The sequence below is a fragment of the Lithobates pipiens genome, unplaced genomic scaffold (assembly GCF_037356315.1).
Source record: "Lithobates pipiens isolate NorthernLeopardFrog02 unplaced genomic scaffold, aLitPip1_a1.2 Scaffold_18, whole genome shotgun sequence".
NCBI classification, from domain to species: domain Eukaryota; kingdom Metazoa; phylum Chordata; class Amphibia; order Anura; family Ranidae; genus Lithobates; species Lithobates pipiens.
This window is the reverse complement of record NW_027507758.1, coordinates 148501988-148521186: the sequence shown is the minus strand read 5'-3', so window position 1 is coordinate 148521186 and position 19199 is coordinate 148501988.

The following is a 19199-nucleotide window of genomic DNA, read 5'->3' as shown; positions in this document are numbered from 1 at the left end:
ACCACAATCACCACTCCCCTTGACCGAACATTTTCCTCTTTAAAATTTGCTGACGTATGGCGCCTAACCCATCCTACTGATCGGGAATTCACTTTTTTCTCCCCCCCCCCCCCCCACAAATCTTTTTCACGACTTGATTATTTTTTAGCATCTCCACCTCTATTGTCATCCGTAAGGGACCCAGACATCAAAGACATGGTGGTCACAGATCATAGCCCAGTAGTGGTCCGTATACTACATGCTAAGCCCTCCTCGCCGTCACCCACATGGCGCTTCCCCTCCCACCTGGCCGAAAGCGAAGATTTCAGACAGCTGCTTTTTTCTAGCTGGACGGAATATACAGAAACTAATAGCGCACACTTGTCCGACCCTAACCTCTTCTGGGAAGCGGGTAAGGCTTACCTCAGGGGCAAAATTATATCTTACGTATCGAAATACAAGAAACACTCTAATCAGCAATATTTGCTAGCTAGTAACAAATTACGCTCCTAAATAGTGATGGACGAACTTCCGACGGGACGTTTCGCGAACGCGAAACGCGAACGGACACAAACGTTCGCGAAAACGACCGTTCGCCGCGGGCTCCATTGACTTCAATGGGAGGCGAATTTCGCAAACCTTTAGGTCGAATTTGCGGCCACGGGGTAATTATTAGGGGGTAGCACGTAGTCCCACCACCTGGACAATAGCATAATACATGTATGAGGTGAATTTGGGATCGATAACTACAAGCATTTTTTTTTTATTTGGGAAATTGTTCTGACAATTCAGGACTATGGAGCTAATGAAGGCAATGGAGGAGAGGGAAGGTCAGGGACCAGGGTAGGCAAACAAGAGGGTGCAGGAGATACAGAGCACTGACAGCAGCACCGTAATACAGAGCACTGACATCAGCACCGTGACATACAGCGCTGACAGCAGCTCCGTGACATACAGCGCTGACAGCAGCTCCGTGACATACAGCGCTGACAGCAGCTCCGTGACATACAGCGCTGACAGCAGCTCCGTGACATACAGCGCTGACAGCAGCTCCGTGACATACAGCGCTGACAGCAGCACCGTGACATACAGCGCTGACAGCAGCTCCGTGACATACAGCGCTGACAGCAGCTCCGTGACATACAGCGCTGACAGCAGCTCCGTGACATACAGCACTGACAGCAGCTCCGTGACATACAGCGCTGACAGCAGCTCCGTGACATACAGCGCTGACAGCAGCACCGTGACATACAGCGCTGACAGCAGCTCCGTGACATACAGCGCTGACAGCAGCTCCGTGACATACAGCGCTGACAGCAGCTCCGTGACATACAGCGCTGACAGCAGCTCCGTGACATACAGCGCTGACAGCAGCTCCGTGACATACAGCGCTGACAGCAGCTCCGTGACATACAGCGCTGACAGCAGCTCCGTGACATACAGCGCTGACAGCAGCTCCGTGACATACAGCGCTGACAGCAGCTCCGTGACATACAGCGCTGACAGCAGCTCCGTGACATACAGCGCTGACAGCAGCACCGTAAGCAGCCCCAGGAGGAAGTCAGCACAGCACAGGGATGGTGTGATCCCCTCATAATAAGAACCCCCAGGAGGAAGTCAGCACAGCACAGGGATGGTGGGAGCCCCTCATAATAAGAACACCCAGGAGGAAGTCAGCACAGCACAGGGATGGTGGGAACCCCTCATAATAAGCAGCCCCAGTAGAAATATGACACCGCTCAACCTCTTCAAAGAGGAGGGTAGGGGCATATAGTACGGTGTGCTTTTTTGGGTCAGGGAAGTGAGCCAAATGAATTAAGAAGGTCTGTGTGCTTGATTCCAAAAATTGTTTATAGACATATACATGGTCTACTGATCACATGTGTTGAATTCCTCCGAGATCCATGCCTCATTCATTTTTAGAAATGTGAGGTAGTTAACACTGTGGTGAGCTAGGCGAGTACGCTTATCGGTCACAATCCCCCCTGCTGCGCTGAACGTCCTTTCGGACAGGACACTGGATGAGGGGCAAGCCAACAGTTCGATTGCAAATTGGGCAAGCTCTGGCCAGAGGTCAAGCCTGCCCACCCAGTAGTCTAGGGGTTCATCACTCCTCAGAGCGTCCACATCGGCCGTTAACCCAATGTAGTCGGACACCTGACGGTCTAGGCGTTCCCTGATGCTGGATCCGGATGACACCTGTCGATGGGTCGGCTGAAAGAATGACCTCATATCCGAAGTCACCAACACATCTTCAAACCGGCCTCTTCTTGCAGGCGCTGTTGGATTGGTACCCGCAAATCCTTCTCTGGGAGTGGGAATTGCTCCTCTGCCAGCGCACGCAAAAGCAGAATGCAGCATTTCTCGAAGCAAGGCCTGGAAGTGCTGCATTCTGACAGCCCTCTGCGACGGCGGTAACATTTCCGCCATTTTGTGTTTGTACCGGGGGTCTAAGTACGTTGCCACCCAGTACTGGTCCTTGACCCTCATGCTTTTTATACGGGGGTCCCTATTAAAACACTGGAGCATGAAGGCCCCCATTTGCACTAAAGTGGAAGCGGTGTGGTGGCCTGGCTCCTGCTCATCATCCAGGATAATGTCGTCCTCTTCATTCTCCTCTCCCCATCCTCGCACAACAGGGATCCCAGAAAGGTTTAAAGCATGCTCTTCTTGCTCCTGCTCATCCGCCCCGGCACCATCCTCCTCTGACTCCTCATCAGACTCCTGTTGTTGACTTGTCTCAGATAGAGTAGCCCCCCCTGGGAATTCATCCAGCATTGCGACTTCCTCATCTTCCCGCTCCTGCTCCTCCACAGCCTGATCAATGACACGACGCAATGCACGCTCCAGAAAGAAGGCATAAGGTACCATGTCACTGATGGCGCCATGGCTGCGACTGACCAGTTTGGTGATCTCCTCAAATGGCCGCAGAAGTCTGCATGTGTCGCGCATGAGCAGCCACTGGCGCGGTGAAAAAAAACCCAGCTCCCCAGAACCGTTTCTTTCGCAGAGTTCATACAGGTAGACGTTAACTGCACGTTTCTGCTGGAGCAGCCTATCAAGCATATAGAAGGTTGAGTTCCATCGCGTCGGGCAATCGCAAATAAGACGTCTGACCGGCAGATGGTGTCGCCGCTGAATGTCAGCAAGGCGAGCCATGGCCGTGTAAGATCTTCTGAAATGGGCCGAGATTTTCCTTGCCTGCCGCAAGATGTCCTGGACCCCAGGGTATTTGACAAGGAATCGCTGCACGACCAAGTTTAAGACGTGTGCCATGCACGGCACGTGCGTGATTTTGCCCTGTTTCAATGCGCTAAGCAGATTGGCACCGTTGTCACACACCACTTTACCAACTGTCAAATTGAGCGGTGTTAGCCACTCATCTGCCTGTGAACGCAAAGCTGAAAGGAGTGCCGGGCCAGTGTGGCTCTTTGCTTCCAGGCACAACAGACGCAGCACGGCATGGCAACGTCTCACCTGGCATGTGGAATAGGTTCTGGGGAGCTTGGGCGGTGCAGTGGAAGAGACGCTAGCAGCGGAAAAGGAGGAGGCAGCTGAGGAGGAGAGGGAGGAGGATGGAGTAGGAGGAGGAGAAGAAGAGTCAGGCCTGCATGCAATCCGTGGCGGTAAAACCAAATCTACACGGGTGCCACGGGTTACATGCTTGACGGCCGTCAGAAGGTTCACCCAGTGGGCAGTAAAACTGATATACCTTCCCTGCCCGTGTTTGCTAGACCACGTGTCTGTGGTCAGATGTATCTTGGCACCGACACTGTGTGCCAGAGATACATTCACTTGCCGCTGAACATGGCCATATAGCTCTGGGATGCCCTTCTCTGAGAAATACTTCCTTCCTGGGACCTTCCATTGTGGTGTTCCAATGGCCACAAATTTGCGAAAGGCCTCCGAGTCCACCAGTTTATATGGCAGTAGTTGGCGGGCTATGAGTTCTGACAAGCCAGCCGCCAACCGTTGGGCAAGAGGGTTATCCGGCGTCATCATTTTTTTACGCTCAAACATTAGGCCCACGGAAGCCTGCCTTTTTGCAGAAAAATGTGAGCTTGGCGTGATGGAAGGTGGAGTGGAGGACAATTGTGAGGAGAGAGGAGAAGGAGAAGTAGAAGACGAGGCTGGACGGTGAGAGCCTGCAGTGTGGCTTTGTGTGTTCCGTTGCTCCCACTGGGCTCGGTGATGGCTGCTCATGTGCCTTCTTAAGGCGGTCGTCCCTAGGTGAGTATTGGGCTTACCGCGACTAACGCGTTGACTGCAAAGATTGCAGATGGCAACGCTATTGTCAGCAGCGGACACGTTAAAAAAAGCCCACACTGCGGAGCCATGTGCCGGTGTCCTGGGAGCGCCAGATGTGACCGTACATGGTCGATGACTCGCTCCTGATACATTTGCAGTCTGCTTTGTCCCTGCTGTGCAATGTAAGTCATTGCTGCTTCTCCTCCCTATCTGCTGGTCCATATCTCCCTCTGAACTCCCCTCCTCTTCCTCTCTTGTGGGCACCCACGTGACATCACTAGACACGTCATCATCAACGTCACCTTCCCCACCGCTATAAGTAGAGTAGGCAGCAACACCGGGGACCAACCTCCTCCTTGGGCTGATCTGGGTACTGGCGTCAGACTGCTGAGTAGCGCTTGTTGCTACCTCCTCTTCCTGATCCAATACCAAGAGTGGCTGCGCATCAGAAATGTCCTCTTGATATGGATCGGAAAATAATTCCAGTGACTCAAGCGGAAGGTATGTGGTGGTGGTGGTGGTGGTCGTGTTGTTGGTGGTAGTGTCTTTGGGGGTGCACATAGCAGAGAGTGAAGAAGAGGGTGCAGATCGAGAGGATGAGGAGGGTGCAGAAGAGTAAGGCTGAGCGAGCCACTCAACCAAGTCTGGTGCATCCTTTAAAGTAATTGAACGCACCTTCTGCAACTTCCCACTTTGGCTCAAGCCTGTTGCTCCTGCCCTACCCCTACCACCCCTGCGGAAGGGCCTGCCTCTTCCTCTGCATGTCATTTTTTAAATGACCCTGTGACAAAACTCTTAGTCCCTATACCGCTGAAGGACTGCTGCAGTATAGGTGAGCGGTCAGCAGTGGTGCACGTCAACCCTATCTATTGTGGACCTATAGCGGTCCTTACAGAACAGCAGACTGTACCGCACTCAAGCCTATGTACCGTAGCACCCTATACCAAGTTACCAGTCCTTATAAGAACTTTTGTGGACCAAGCAGGTTGTGTATTAGTGTTTAGCAGACTGTACGTCAGTCCCTATACCGCTGAAGGACTGCTGCAGTATAGGGCAGCGGTCAGCAGTGGTGCACGTCAACCCTATCTATTGTGGACCGATAGCGGTCCTTACAGAACAGCAGACTGTACCGCACTCAAGCCTATGTACCGTAGCACCCTATACCAAGTTACCAGTCCTTATAAGAACTTTTGTGGACCAAGCAGGTTGTGTGTTAGTGTTTAGCAGACTGTGCGTCAGTCCCTATACCGCTGAAGGACTGCTGCAGTATAGGGCAGCGGTCAGCAGTAGTGCACGGCAACCCTATGTATTGTGGACCGATAGCGGTCCTTACAGAACAGCAGACTGTAACGCACTCAGGCCTATGTACCGTAGCACCCTATACCAAGTTACCAGTCCTTATAAGAACTTTTGTGGACCAAGCAGGTTGTGTGTTAGTGATTAGCAGACTGTACGTCAGTCCCTATACCAATGAAGGACTGCTGCAGTATAGGGCAGCGGTCAGCAGTAGTGCACGGCAACCCTATGTATTGTGGACCGATAGCGGTCCTTACAGAACAGCAGACTGTAACGCACTCAGGCCTATGTACCGTAGCACCCTATACCAAGTTACCAGTCCTTATAAAAACTTTTGTGGACCAAGCAGGTTGTGTGTTAGTGTTTAGCAGACTGTGCGTCAGTCCCTATACCGCTGAAGGACTGCTGCAGTATAGGGCAGCGGTCAGCAGTGGTGCACGTCAACCCTATCTATTGTGGACCGATAGCGGTCCTTACAGAACAGCAGACTGTACCGCACTCAAGCCTATGTACCGTAGCACCCTATACCAAGTTACCAGTCCTTATAAGAACTTTTGTGGACCAAGCAGGTTGTGTATTAGTGTTTAGCAGACTGTACGTCAGTCCCTATACCGCTGAAGGACTGCTGCAGTATAGGGCAGCGGTCAGCAGTGGTGCACGTCAACCCTATCTATTGTGGACCGATAGCGGTCCTTACAGAACAGCAGACTGTACCGCACTCAAGCCTATGTACCGTAGCACCCTATACCAAGTTACCAGTCCTTATAAGAACTTTTGTGGACCAAGCAGGTTGTGTGTTAGTGTTTAGCAGACTGTGCGTCAGTCCCTATACCGCTGAAGGACTGCTGCAGTATAGGGCAGCGGTCAGCAGTAGTGCACGGCAACCCTATGTATTGTGGACCGATAGCGGTCCTTACAGAACAGCAGACTGTAACGCACTCAGGCCTATGTACCGTAGCACCCTATACCAAGTTACCAGTCCTTATAAGAACTTTTGTGGACCAAGCAGGTTGTGTGTTAGTGATTAGCAGACTGTACGTCAGTCCCTATACCAATGAAGGACTGCTGCAGTATAGGGCAGCGGTCAGCAGTAGTGCACGGCAACCCTATGTATTGTGGACCGATAGCGGTCCTTACAGAACAGCAGACTGTAACGCACTCAGGCCTATGTACCGTAGCACCCTATACCAAGTTACCAGTCCTTATAAAAACTTTTGTGGACCAAGCAGGTTGTGTGTTAGTGTTTAGCAGACTGTGCGTCAGTCCCTATACCGCTGAAGGACTGCTGCAGTATAGGGCAGCGGTCAGCAGTGGTGCACGTCAACCCTATCTATTGTGGACCGATAGCGGTCCTTACAGAACAGCAGACTGTACCGCACTCAAGCCTATGTACCGTAGCACCCTATACCAAGTTACCAGTCCTTATAAGAACTTTTGTGGACCAAGCAGGTTGTGTATTAGTGTTTAGCAGACTGTACGTCAGTCCCTATACCGCTGAAGGACTGCTGCAGTATAGGGCAGCGGTCAGCAGTGGTGCACGTCAACCCTATCTATTGTGGACCGATAGCGGTCCTTACAGAACAGCAGACTGTACCGCACTCAAGCCTATGTACCGTAGCACCCTATACCAAGTTACCAGTCCTTATAAGAACTTTTGTGGAACAAGCAGGTTGTGTGTTAGTGATTAGCAGACTGTACGTCAGTCCCTATACCAATGAAGGACTGCTGCAGTATAGGGCAGCGGTCAGCAGTAGTGCACGGCAACCCTATGTATTGTGGACCGATAGCGGTCCTTACAGAACAGCAGACTGTACTGCACTCAGGCCTATGTACCGTAGCACCCTATACCAAGTTACCAGTCCTTATAAAAACTTTTGTGGACCAAGCAGGTTGTGTGTTAGTGTTTAGCAGACTGTGCGTCAGTCCCTATACCGCTGAAGGACTGCTGCAGTATAGGGCAGCGGTCAGCAGTAGTGCACGGCAACCCTATGTATTGTGGACCGATAGCGGTCCTTACAGAACAGCAGACTGTAACGCACTCAGGCCTATGTACCGTAGCACCCTATACCAAGTTACCAGTCCTTATAAGAACTTTTGTGGACCAAGCAGGTTGTGTGTTAGTGATTAGCAGACTGTACGTCAGTCCCTATACCAATGAAGGACTGCTGCAGTATAGGGCAGCGGTCAGCAGTAGTGCACGGCAACCCTATGTATTGTGGACCGATAGCGGTCCTTACAGAACAGCAGACTGTAACGCACTCAGGCCTATGTACCGTAGCACCCTATACCAAGTTACCAGTCCTTATAAAAACTTTTGTGGACCAAGCAGGTTGTGTGTTAGTGTTTAGCAGACTGTGCGTCAGTCCCTATACCGCTGAAGGACTGCTGCAGTATAGGGCAGCGGTCAGCAGTGGTGCACGTCAACCCTATCTATTGTGGACCGATAGCGGTCCTTACAGAACAGCAGACTGTACCGCACTCAAGCCTATGTACCGTAGCACCCTATACCAAGTTACCAGTCCTTATAAGAACTTTTGTGGACCAAGCAGGTTGTGTATTAGTGTTTAGCAGACTGTACGTCAGTCCCTATACCGCTGAAGGACTGCTGCAGTATAGGGCAGCGGTCAGCAGTGGTGCACGTCAACCCTATCTATTGTGGACCGATAGCGGTCCTTACAGAACAGCAGACTGTACCGCACTCAAGCCTATGTACCGTAGCACCCTATACCAAGTTACCAGTCCTTATAAGAACTTTTGTGGAACAAGCAGGTTGTGTGTTAGTGATTAGCAGACTGTACGTCAGTCCCTATACCAATGAAGGACTGCTGCAGTATAGGGCAGCGGTCAGCAGTAGTGCACGGCAACCCTATGTATTGTGGACCGATAGCGGTCCTTACAGAACAGCAGACTGTAACGCACTCAGGCCTATGTACCGTAGCACCCTATACCAAGTTACCAGTCCTTATAAGAACTTTTGTGGAACAAGCAGGTTGTGTGTTAGTGATTAGCAGACTGTACGTCAGTCCCTATACCAATGAAGGACTGCTGCAGTATAGGGCAGCGGTCAGCAGTAGTGCACGGCAACCCTATGTATTGTGGACCGATAGCGGTCCTTACAGAACAGCAGACTGTAACGCACTCAGGCCTATGTACCGTAGCACCCTATACCAAGTTACCAGTCCTTATAAGAACTTTTGTGGACCAAGCAGGTTGTGTGTTAGTGATTAGCAGACTGTACGTCAGTCCCTATACCAATGAAGGACTGCTGCAGTATAGGGCAGCGGTCAGCAGTAGTGCACGGCAACCCTATGTATTGTGGACCGATAGCGGTCCTTACAGAACAGCAGACTGTACTGCACTCAGGCCTATGTACCGTAGCACCCTATACCAAGTTACCAGTCCTTATAAGAACTTTTGTGGACCAAGCAGGTTGTGTGTTAGTGTTTAGCAGACTGTGCGTCAGTCCCTATACCGCTGAAGGACTGCTGCAGTATAGGGCAGCGGTCAGCAGTAGTGCACGGCAACCCTATGTATTGTGGACCGATAGCGGTCCTTACAGAACAGCAGACTGTAACGCACTCAGGCCTATGTACCGTAGCACCCTATACCAAGTTACCAGTCCTTATAAGAACTTTTGTGGACCAAGCAGGTTGTGTGTTAGTGATTAGCAGACTGTACGTCAGTCCCTATACCAATGAAGGACTGCTGCAGTATAGGGCAGCGGTCAGCAGTAGTGCACGGCAACCCTATGTATTGTGGACCGATAGCGGTCCTTACAGAACAGCAGACTGTAACGCACTCAGGCCTATGTACCGTAGCACCCTATACCAAGTTACCAGTCCTTATAAAAACTTTTGTGGACCAAGCAGGTTGTGTGTTAGTGTTTAGCAGACTGTGCGTCAGTCCCTATACCGCTGAAGGACTGCTGCAGTATAGGGCAGCGGTCAGCAGTAGTGCACGGCAACCCTATGTATTGTGGACCGATAGCGGTCCTTACAGAACAGCAGACTGTAACGCACTCAGGCCTATGTACCGTAGCACCCTATACCAAGTTACCAGTCCTTATAAGAACTTTTGTGGACCAAGCAGGTTGTGTGTTAGTGATTAGCAGACTGTACGTCAGTCCCTATACCAATGAAGGACTGCTGCAGTATAGGGCAGCGGTCAGCAGTAGTGCACGGCAACCCTATGTATTGTGGACCGATAGCGGTCCTTACAGAACAGCAGACTGTAACGCACTCAGGCCTATGTACCGTAGCACCCTATACCAAGTTACCAGTCCTTATAAGAACTTTTGTGGAACAAGCAGGTTGTGTGTTAGTGATTAGCAGACTGTACGTCAGTCCCTATACCAATGAAGGACTGCTGCAGTATAGGGCAGCGGTCAGCAGTAGTGCACGGCAACCCTATGTATTGTGGACCGATAGCGGTCCTTACAGAACAGCAGACTGTAACGCACTCAGGCCTATGTACCGTAGCACCCTATACAAAGTTACCAGTCCTTATAAGAACTTTTGTGGACCAAGCAGGTTGTGTGTTAGTGATTAGCAGACTGTACGTCAGTCCCTATACCAATGAAGGACTGCTGCAGTATAGGGCAGCGGTCAGCAGTAGTGCACGGCAACCCTATGTATTGTGGACCGATAGCGGTCCTTACAGAACAGCAGACTGTACTGCACTCAGGCCTATGTACCGTAGCACCCTATACCAAGTTACCAGTCCTTATAAAAACTTTTGTGGACCAAGCAGGTTGTGTGTTAGTGTTTAGCAGACTGTGCGTCAGTCCCTATACCGCTGAAGGACTGCTGCAGTATAGGGCAGCGGTCAGCAGTAGTGCACGGCAACCCTATGTATTGTGGACCGATAGCGGTCCTTACAGAACAGCAGACTGTAACGCACTCAGGCCTATGTACCGTAGCACCCTATACCAAGTTACCAGTCCTTATAAGAACTTTTGTGGACCAAGCAGGTTGTGTGTTAGTGATTAGCAGACTGTACGTCAGTCCCTATACCAATGAAGGACTGCTGCAGTATAGGGCAGCGGTCAGCAGTAGTGCACGGCAACCCTATGTATTGTGGACCGATAGCGGTCCTTACAGAACAGCAGACTGTACCGCACCCAAGCCTATGTACCGTAGCACCCTAGACAGACCAAGTTACCAGTCCTGATAAAGAGCTTTGTGGAACAAGTGAGTTGTGAATGATTAGCAGACTGCAGCAGAAGGGCAGCAGTCAAGTATAATATTCTTTCTATATTTGGAAGAAAGAATATTATACGTGTACAAGCCTATTACCGTACCACTGATACCAGTCCTGAAAAGAACCTTTGTGGAACTAATAGTAACAGCAAGTCTTTAAAATTATCCTCACTGCCTGACACACTGCTTCCTGCCTGTCCCTATACAAATTGGCAAAAAAGAGTAGGCTGGAACGATTAGCTGGAACAGCTCTTTTGTGGACCTGATAGTAACAGCTAATGATGATGATGATGATGATGATGAAGAAAGACTAATCTGGCTGAGCTGTCCCTAAAATAGCAGCATACAGCGCTCTGTCCCTTTATCTAAACTGACAAAAGAAACTCAGGCTGCTGACCTAACACCTATACCAGTCCTGAAAAGAACTTTTGTGTACCAAATAGCTAGCGTTTTCTCTGTCCCTACTCCACACAGGATCCTTTCCCTACAGTGACAGAAGAAAGAATGTAAAATGGCCACCGGATCGGGTGTATTTATAGGTTAGGGGGAATGTCCAAGTGTCCATGAGCTGTCATGTCTCAATTGGTTGTCCTGTAACACATGATAAACGTGTCACGAAAGGTTAAAGTTCTTGTATACATTAAACACGTAAGTCCGCCGGGGCGAACGACGGAAAAAGGCGTTCGAACCCGCGGACGGCGAAAGTCGGAAATTCGCCGCGAAACGACCGCCGGGCGAACCGTTCGGCCATCACTACTCCTAAACCTCTTAAGCAGTCGCACTCCTGATAACATTGCTGCCTGGCAACTGGCCAAGCATGATTTTGACCTGTGGGCTGACACACAAGAACGGATAGCCTCCTCCTTCTATACCTTGCGCTTACATAAATATGGTAACAAGGCGGGCAAACTCCTATCCCACCTATGCTCGGGTTTTCACCGCCCCACCTATATTCATGCCCTAAAACACACTGATGGGTCTTTAGCTTCTACCCCTAAAGAAATCAGTAAAATACTTACAGAATACTACACATCTCTGTACGCTGAGGACCCCATTGATCAATCTGTAGCGGACCATCTGTTGTCCAGGATCCGCCTGCCGAAGCTAGCTATCCCACACTTAGATGCCATTAACGCCCCCATCACATTAGAAGACGTTAGGTTGACGATAAAATCCTTACCCTCCTCCAAAGCTCTGGGACCAGACGGCTATACTTCGGAATTTTATAAACTCACTCAAGACTTTCTCCCTGACACCTTATGTAAAGTATTCTCTACTCTTTGGAACGGGGGTTCATATCTCCCGACGGGTACCCAAGCACATATTAAATTGATCGCAAAAAAAGCGAAAGACCCCTCCCACCCGGGTTCTTACAGACCTATATCCCTAATAAATGTCGATGTGAAGATTCTATCCAAAATTTTTGCCTCCCGCCTAGCCATAATCCTTCCCACCCTTTTTCACCCAGCCCAATCTGGCTTCATCACTGGTAGATCAGCAACTCTCAACATCCACAAAGTACTGCTGGCGTTGGAATGTGCCAAACAAAATCCGGACTGTGGCATGGCCATTATATCCATCGACGCCGAAAAAGCCTTTGACAATATCAACTTTGCCTGGCTATTCAAAGTACTCCATGCTTTTGGCTTCTCGGGTCCAGTCATGCACTTCCTACGCCAGATGTACGCTGCCCCGACTGCTAGATTGGTGACTCCAGACTTCGTCTCTCAAACCATTCCTCTTACTAAAGGTACAAGGCAAGGTTGTCCCCTCTCCCCCTACTCTTTAATTTGGCCTGTCTAGAATCCTAAACTGCCTCGACGGCGTAAGTGGAATCCCCATTAAAAATCAAACTCTACAATCCGCTCGTTTTGCAGACGATATCCTCCTTTTTTCGTCTAAACCTCCAGCTGATTTCGACACCTTACGTGACCTATTTGCGACCTTCTGGCTCTGCTCTGGGTTTCGAGTCGACTACGATAAGAGCGAAGTCCTTGCCCTAAATCCCCATAAAGCCAGACTCTGGCAATCCTCTTCGCCCTTCACACTGGCACGCCATCACATCACGTACTTGGGAGTATGCATAGGTAGAGAACCTTCATCGCTGTATACCCTTAATTACTCACCGCTGATTGCTAAGCTTGTGCAGGAATTGGAATCTTGGGCAGGCCTGCCGCTTTCACTTTTTGGGAGATGTCATCTTTTCAAGATGGTCTCCTTTGCGAGACTCTTGTATCCGATGCAAACTATCCCACTTTTATTAAAACACTCAGATATACAAAAAATACACAAGACCCTCAATGCTTTCCTTTGTGCTAACAAAAAACCTTGCATTGCCCTTCAGAAATTGTGCCTCCCGAAGCCCGAGGGAGGGGATGGCCTGCCCAATATTAGTTTCTACAATCTCTCCTGCCTTCTACGTCAAGGTCTCGATTGGATAGTAGGCAAATCTAGGTATTCGAACCATGATCTTGAGAAAGCATTGGTACACCCCTATACACTCCCAGCTGTTCTCCATTCCAATCTGCATGCTCTCCCAGGCCACCTTAAAATGAATGTACTCATCCGAGATACGGTGCTAGCTTGGAGGGAAGTTAGGAAACTCATGGGATTACCCACGAACATATCCAAACACCTGACCATCCAGGGTAACCCAATGTTTCCCCCTTCTACGTCCCATCCAGCTTTTACATTTTGGGGCGCACAAGGCCTTACCACAATTGCCTCCCTCTATGATCGTGCTCGAGGAAGACCCAAACCGTACCAAGCCTTGGCTCAGGAATACTCCCTCCCTCCCTCTCAGGTGTTCCACTATTACCAACTGATCCACTATCTACAAACGATAGGAGGGACTCGGCCAGACTCTTGCTCTACTTGGATTCTATGCTTCAACAAGACAAATACTCCATCTCCAATCTCTATGCTCAACTCATCACCCGTCAAGCTGATAAATAGCACCTTGCTCCCTTTAAAAATTGGCCTTTCATCTTCGGTGACACAAGCCTCCCGGAAAACATTCTACGGGGATACAAACTTATCCATAAACTCATAGTTTAGGAAACCTGGCGGGAAACCCAATTTAAGCTTACCCATAGGGCCTACTATCCCTTTCACACTAGCAACGTGGATCCCTCCCAAGCTAAGTGCCCATGGTGCTCACTTGATCGCCCTACCCTGCTCCATCGCCTGTGGGACTGTGCTTCAATTTCCACCTTCTGGGATTTAGTGCTGGACTACATATTCCCCATAACCGATATGCATCTGCCTAAGGATCCCCTCACCTGCTTATTCAGCTGCGAACCCTCAATCCCTTTGGGGGCACAACCAGGATCTCTTGCTCTTACCAATTGGACACACGTTTGTCTTCTGACAGCTCGAAGAACCATTATGAAACACTGGATCAACTCATCTCCTCCAGGTCTCTAAGGGGTGAAACAAGCTCTCCTTTCCCTGTTCTACATGGAAAGACTTGATACTATGTCCTTGCATTTCCAGTCTACTGCTCGCTTCTTCTCAAGGTGGAAAGATTACATTGAACACTCGTTTTGTTCGGCAGACATTCCATCTCTCATATACCCCTTCAGGTATACCGACTGGTACCTCAAACATGACCTTACCAACTCGCTGGGGAAACTTAAGTTACCGGCCTCCCACATTCCTACACATCCCCTCAACATCCTGCACTATCCACCATGAGCCCAATGGCCTAATCTAGACCGAACTGGACTTTCTTTGGATTTATATGCTTTTGGTCTTTCATGTGCAGCTCATCTACCTGCTCCCACTTCCAGGACTCCTACAGGTCTACCATGGATACTTTATACGCTTCAGAGACATACAAGTTGGGTTCGCGACGCCAATTGTTATCTTTCTCTTTAGGTGTGGTCTACTGTACTGTTCTGAAAATAAGATGGTATACAACCCCCCCCCCTCTTTTTTTCTTTTTCTCTTTTCTTTTTCTTTTTTTTTTCTTTTTCTTCTCTCAATTGACTTGCTGTTTGTATTGTGTAAAACTTCAATAAAAATTTGTTTAAAAAAAAAAAAAGCATAACAAAAAAAAAAAAGAAAACTGTAGCGTTACAGTACTAGTGCTCGAGTGCTTGTTTTCTTTCTATTGAATAGTGAAAATACTCTATAAAATATTCTCTAGAAAGTATTTTAGCTACCATTTTATTAACTGATTTCTCTTGTTTTATTTGCTTGCAGAAAGAAGACCTGCCCAGCCCCAAATAATATGTATATTATGACTTTTCTAAAAGTCAAGCTTGGCTCTACCCAAAAACCAAAACCTAGGTAGGTTTGAAAGTTAAGGGCAAGAAAGAGCAAGATTAAACAAACATTTTACAGGAAAATGCAAGATTTGAATCTGGTCGCATTCACATTTGATTTTCACATATGTTAAATTCGAATTGCCCATGGGACAGGCTTACCTTTATGTATTTGATAAACCATATACTAAATTATTTTAACATAAAAAAAATGTGAAAGTAAAATCAAATTAGTATTTCTTAATGTAGCCGTTTTTTGTGTTAGAATGATTTTACCCATGCCATAGCTCTCACTCATTCATTTAGAGGTCAAGCACTTATGTTCCTATAATTGCTAAATTATGGATGTTTGCAGCACATTTAAAAAAATGCATGCTTTCACATTTATTTTTAATACTCTACAGTTACAGCCTGATGAACTTATCTTTAAAAGGGCACTTGTAAAGCATGACTTATTCCAAGCAGAAATATTTTGAATTATAATTACTCTTCATTGTTATTCCTAGGTTGTATAATTAATTACATCTTTCCAGAACTTTGTATATTATGCAGTTTTAATAAACAAAGGATTGTGCCCATCCCTACTTTTTAACAAATGAAACTAAATCACACTTCTATTGTTATATGAAGAATTTTTGAACAATTTTAAAATGGAAACAAAATGTATTCATAATTGTTAATTTTCTAAACAGAATTTTTAATAATCCCTGTAACCTGCTATCTTCTTTTCAGCGTAACTCAAATTTAAAGTTTTCTGAAACAGCTTGAGAAACTGGATTGACTGACAGTCAACAAGTCATGTTTTGCGAATTGCACCCCAAAGACCTTAAAAATGCATGTGTGCTGCTAACTCACTGCAGTGTAGCACAACAGGAAGATGTCCTGTAATGCGCTGCAGAAAAATGCAGTCTGTCCTATTTACACGTGTTGTGGTGCATTTCATTTATTCATTTTGAATGGGCTGTTTATTGCAACGCACTGGACTCACTAAGTAACTCAAACATTAAACAACTTAACAGCCAAATAACACCAGATGAACTTTTTTTACACTGTAAAACATTCAACATTGTATGTGTTGCCCAGGTACTGCGATGCAATTTGAGGTGCTTTTTTAAAATTAAATGAAGTGACCCTTATTCTATTCTGTTTAACCACTTACCGACCAACCACCGCGAGCTGTCATAGCTGTACGTCAGCTCCTTTAAACAGGATAGCAGGCACACTGCAATGAGGGTGCCGATGCTCATGGCCGGCGGTCGCAAACGATTGCGGGCACAAGAGGCAGAACAGGGATGTGTGTGTGTAAACACACAAATCCCTGTTGTGTGAGGAGAGGCGACGCAGATTGTGAGTTCCTAATAGCTAGGAACCACGATCTGTCATCTTCTATAATCAGTCCCCTCCCCCCACAGTTAGAACACACACTAGGGAACACAGTTAACCCCTTGATCTCCCCTAGTGTTAACCCCTTCTCTGCCAGGGACATTTACACAATAATCAGTGCAATTTTATAGCACTGATCACTGTATAATTTTCAATGGTTTCAAAAATATGTAGAAGAATACATAGCGGTCTAAACTGAGGAAAAAATTATATTTTTTTACAAAAAAATGGGGATATTTATTATAGCAAAAAAGTACAAAATATTGTGTTTTTTTTTCAAAATTTTTGCTTTTTTTTGTTTATAGGGCAAAAAATAAAAACTGCAGAGATGATCAAATACCACTAAAAGAAAACTCTATTTGTGGGAAAAAAGGGCTGTCCTTAGTATGCCTGTAAAGTAGCACATCTTTCCCATGTTTCTAACAGCACCACAGCAAAATGACATTTATAAAGGAAAAAAATGTCATTTAAAACTGCTGGCGGCTCTAATGTATTGTCCGATCCCGGCAATGTAGATAAAAATTCAAAAATATAAAAAAATGGCGTGAAGGTCCACCCCAAAATCCATACCAGGCCCTTCAGGTCTGGTGAGGATATTAAGGGGAACCCCGCAGCAATTTAAAAAAAATGGCGTAGGGGTCCCCCAGACACTATATACTCTGAACAGCAGTATACTTTATATACTATACGGCCTGTCCTATATACTCTGCAGACAAACTGGGCCCACAACACTGTAAGCCCTCACAGTTACTCTTGTTGGTAACAGGAATGGGCCCTGTTGTGAAACATAAAAAAAAAATTAATTACATGGCCCTGTTAAACAGTGGCAAAAAAATTGGGCCTGGGTGGGGGTGGCACCAGAACACTGTAAGCCCATACAGTTACTCTTGTTGGGCACAGGAACAGGCCCTGCTGTGAAATATTATATCAAAATTGTAATTACATGCCCCTGTTAAGCAGAGGCAGACAAATTGTGCCTTGGGTTTTAGAGGCGCTAGAACATTATAAGCCCTCACAGCTACTCTTGTTGGGCACAGGAATGGGCCCTACATTGAAATATTATATCAAAAATTGTAATTACATGCCCCTGTTAAACAGGGGCAGAAAAATTGGGCCTTGGGTGGTGGTGCCACAACACTGTAACCCCCTTACAGTTACTCTTGTTGGGGGCAGGAACAGGGCCCTGCTGTGAAATATTATATCAAAAATTGTAATTACATGCCCCTGTTAAACAGGGGCAGAAAAATTGGGCTTTGGGTGGCGGTGTTCTAAACCACAAATATTGTTGGAAGCTAGCATCATCAAGATTGAGGAATAGAATAGTCAGCATAGGCACTCTTCAATGGATCCCAGATCCATAGCAAATTTAATCAGTTACATCAGCATCAGGTGCTTGATAGCTGCTGATCCAAGACTGATTCATTTTTATGAATGTGAGCTTATCAACATAGTCTGTGAACAGCAGCACTCTTTAAACCATTACAAACCCTCTAGCAGCACTGAATGTGCATTCAGATAGCATGCTGAATGTAGGAAGGGCCAGTAGCTCAATTGCATATTGAGCAAGTTCTGGCCAGTGGTCCATCCTCAAGACCCAGTAACCCAGTGAATGCTCTGTTGAAAAGGTCTCCAAGTCTGCTCTTGCCCCTAGATATTCCTGCACCATATAATGCAGACGTTAGTGATGGTTGCTTGAACCAATCAGAGCTTGGTGCTGAGGACTGAAAAATTGTTTATAGACATCGGTCAGCTGGCCTCCTTCTCTGCCACTCTTGCTCTGACCGAACGAAGCCTCAGCAACACATTGTTCAGCACCAGGAAATGGTAACTTCCCAGGGTCTGGAAATGCATTGCACAAATCTTTCTTCGAGGCCTCTTGAAGATGTTTCATCCTCTGCTCCCTATGCGAAGGCAGGATGAGTTCTGCAACCATACCCTTGTAACATGGATCAAGAAAGATTGCCAGCCAGTAATAATCCCTCTCCTTGATACCACAAATCCTAGAGTCCTTTTGCAGGCTTTGCAGAAAATCAGGGAGGCCATGCAGTGTAAGTTTTCAGAGGCATTCGATTCTGAGTCCTCTGGGTTACTAAGGATCGCATTATCCATAACTACCTCCTCCCAGCCACGTACAAATCCTTGGGTTTCTGGGGACAGAAAACCATCCCTTCAAGACTGCTACTGAGTGTTATCCTCCACATCCATGCTGACACAATGCTATCTAGATAAAGGGGGCCTTGAGAGGAAGGGAAGTCCTTCTCTTCCTCCCAATGTTTTGCCTCAAGTGCCATGTCCATGATTCCATGAAACATGTGCTCCAGCCTAGGGGACAGTGTCACTGATGAATGGCTTGTCGCTGCTCACCATCCTTGTGGCCTCCTCAAATGGTGACAGGACAGGCGAAAAGAAACCAAGCTCCCCTGACCCTGTTCTGGTGCCATACTTGCACAGGTACTCATTGATGGCCCTCTGCTGTGTGTGCAGCTGCTGCAGCATTGCCAACGTTGAGTTCCACTTGGTGGGCCAGTTGCATTCCCTTTAAATGTCAGCCAGCCGAGCACTGGTATTGTATGACCAGTGGAAATAACCACAGACTTTTCTGGCCTGCCTCAGGAGATCTTTTAAGCCTGGGTACCTGCTCAAGGACCGCTGCACCGCAAAATTCAGGACATGTGCCGAACATGGGCCAAGTGTCCCCTTCAGAGGGCAGAGAGAAGGTTGGTGCCATTGTCGCATACAACAAAACCTGGCTGAAGCTGGTGTGGTGTCAACCACCTCTGAGCCTGCCCCTGCAGAGCTGACAGAATCTCTATCTCAGTGTGGCTTC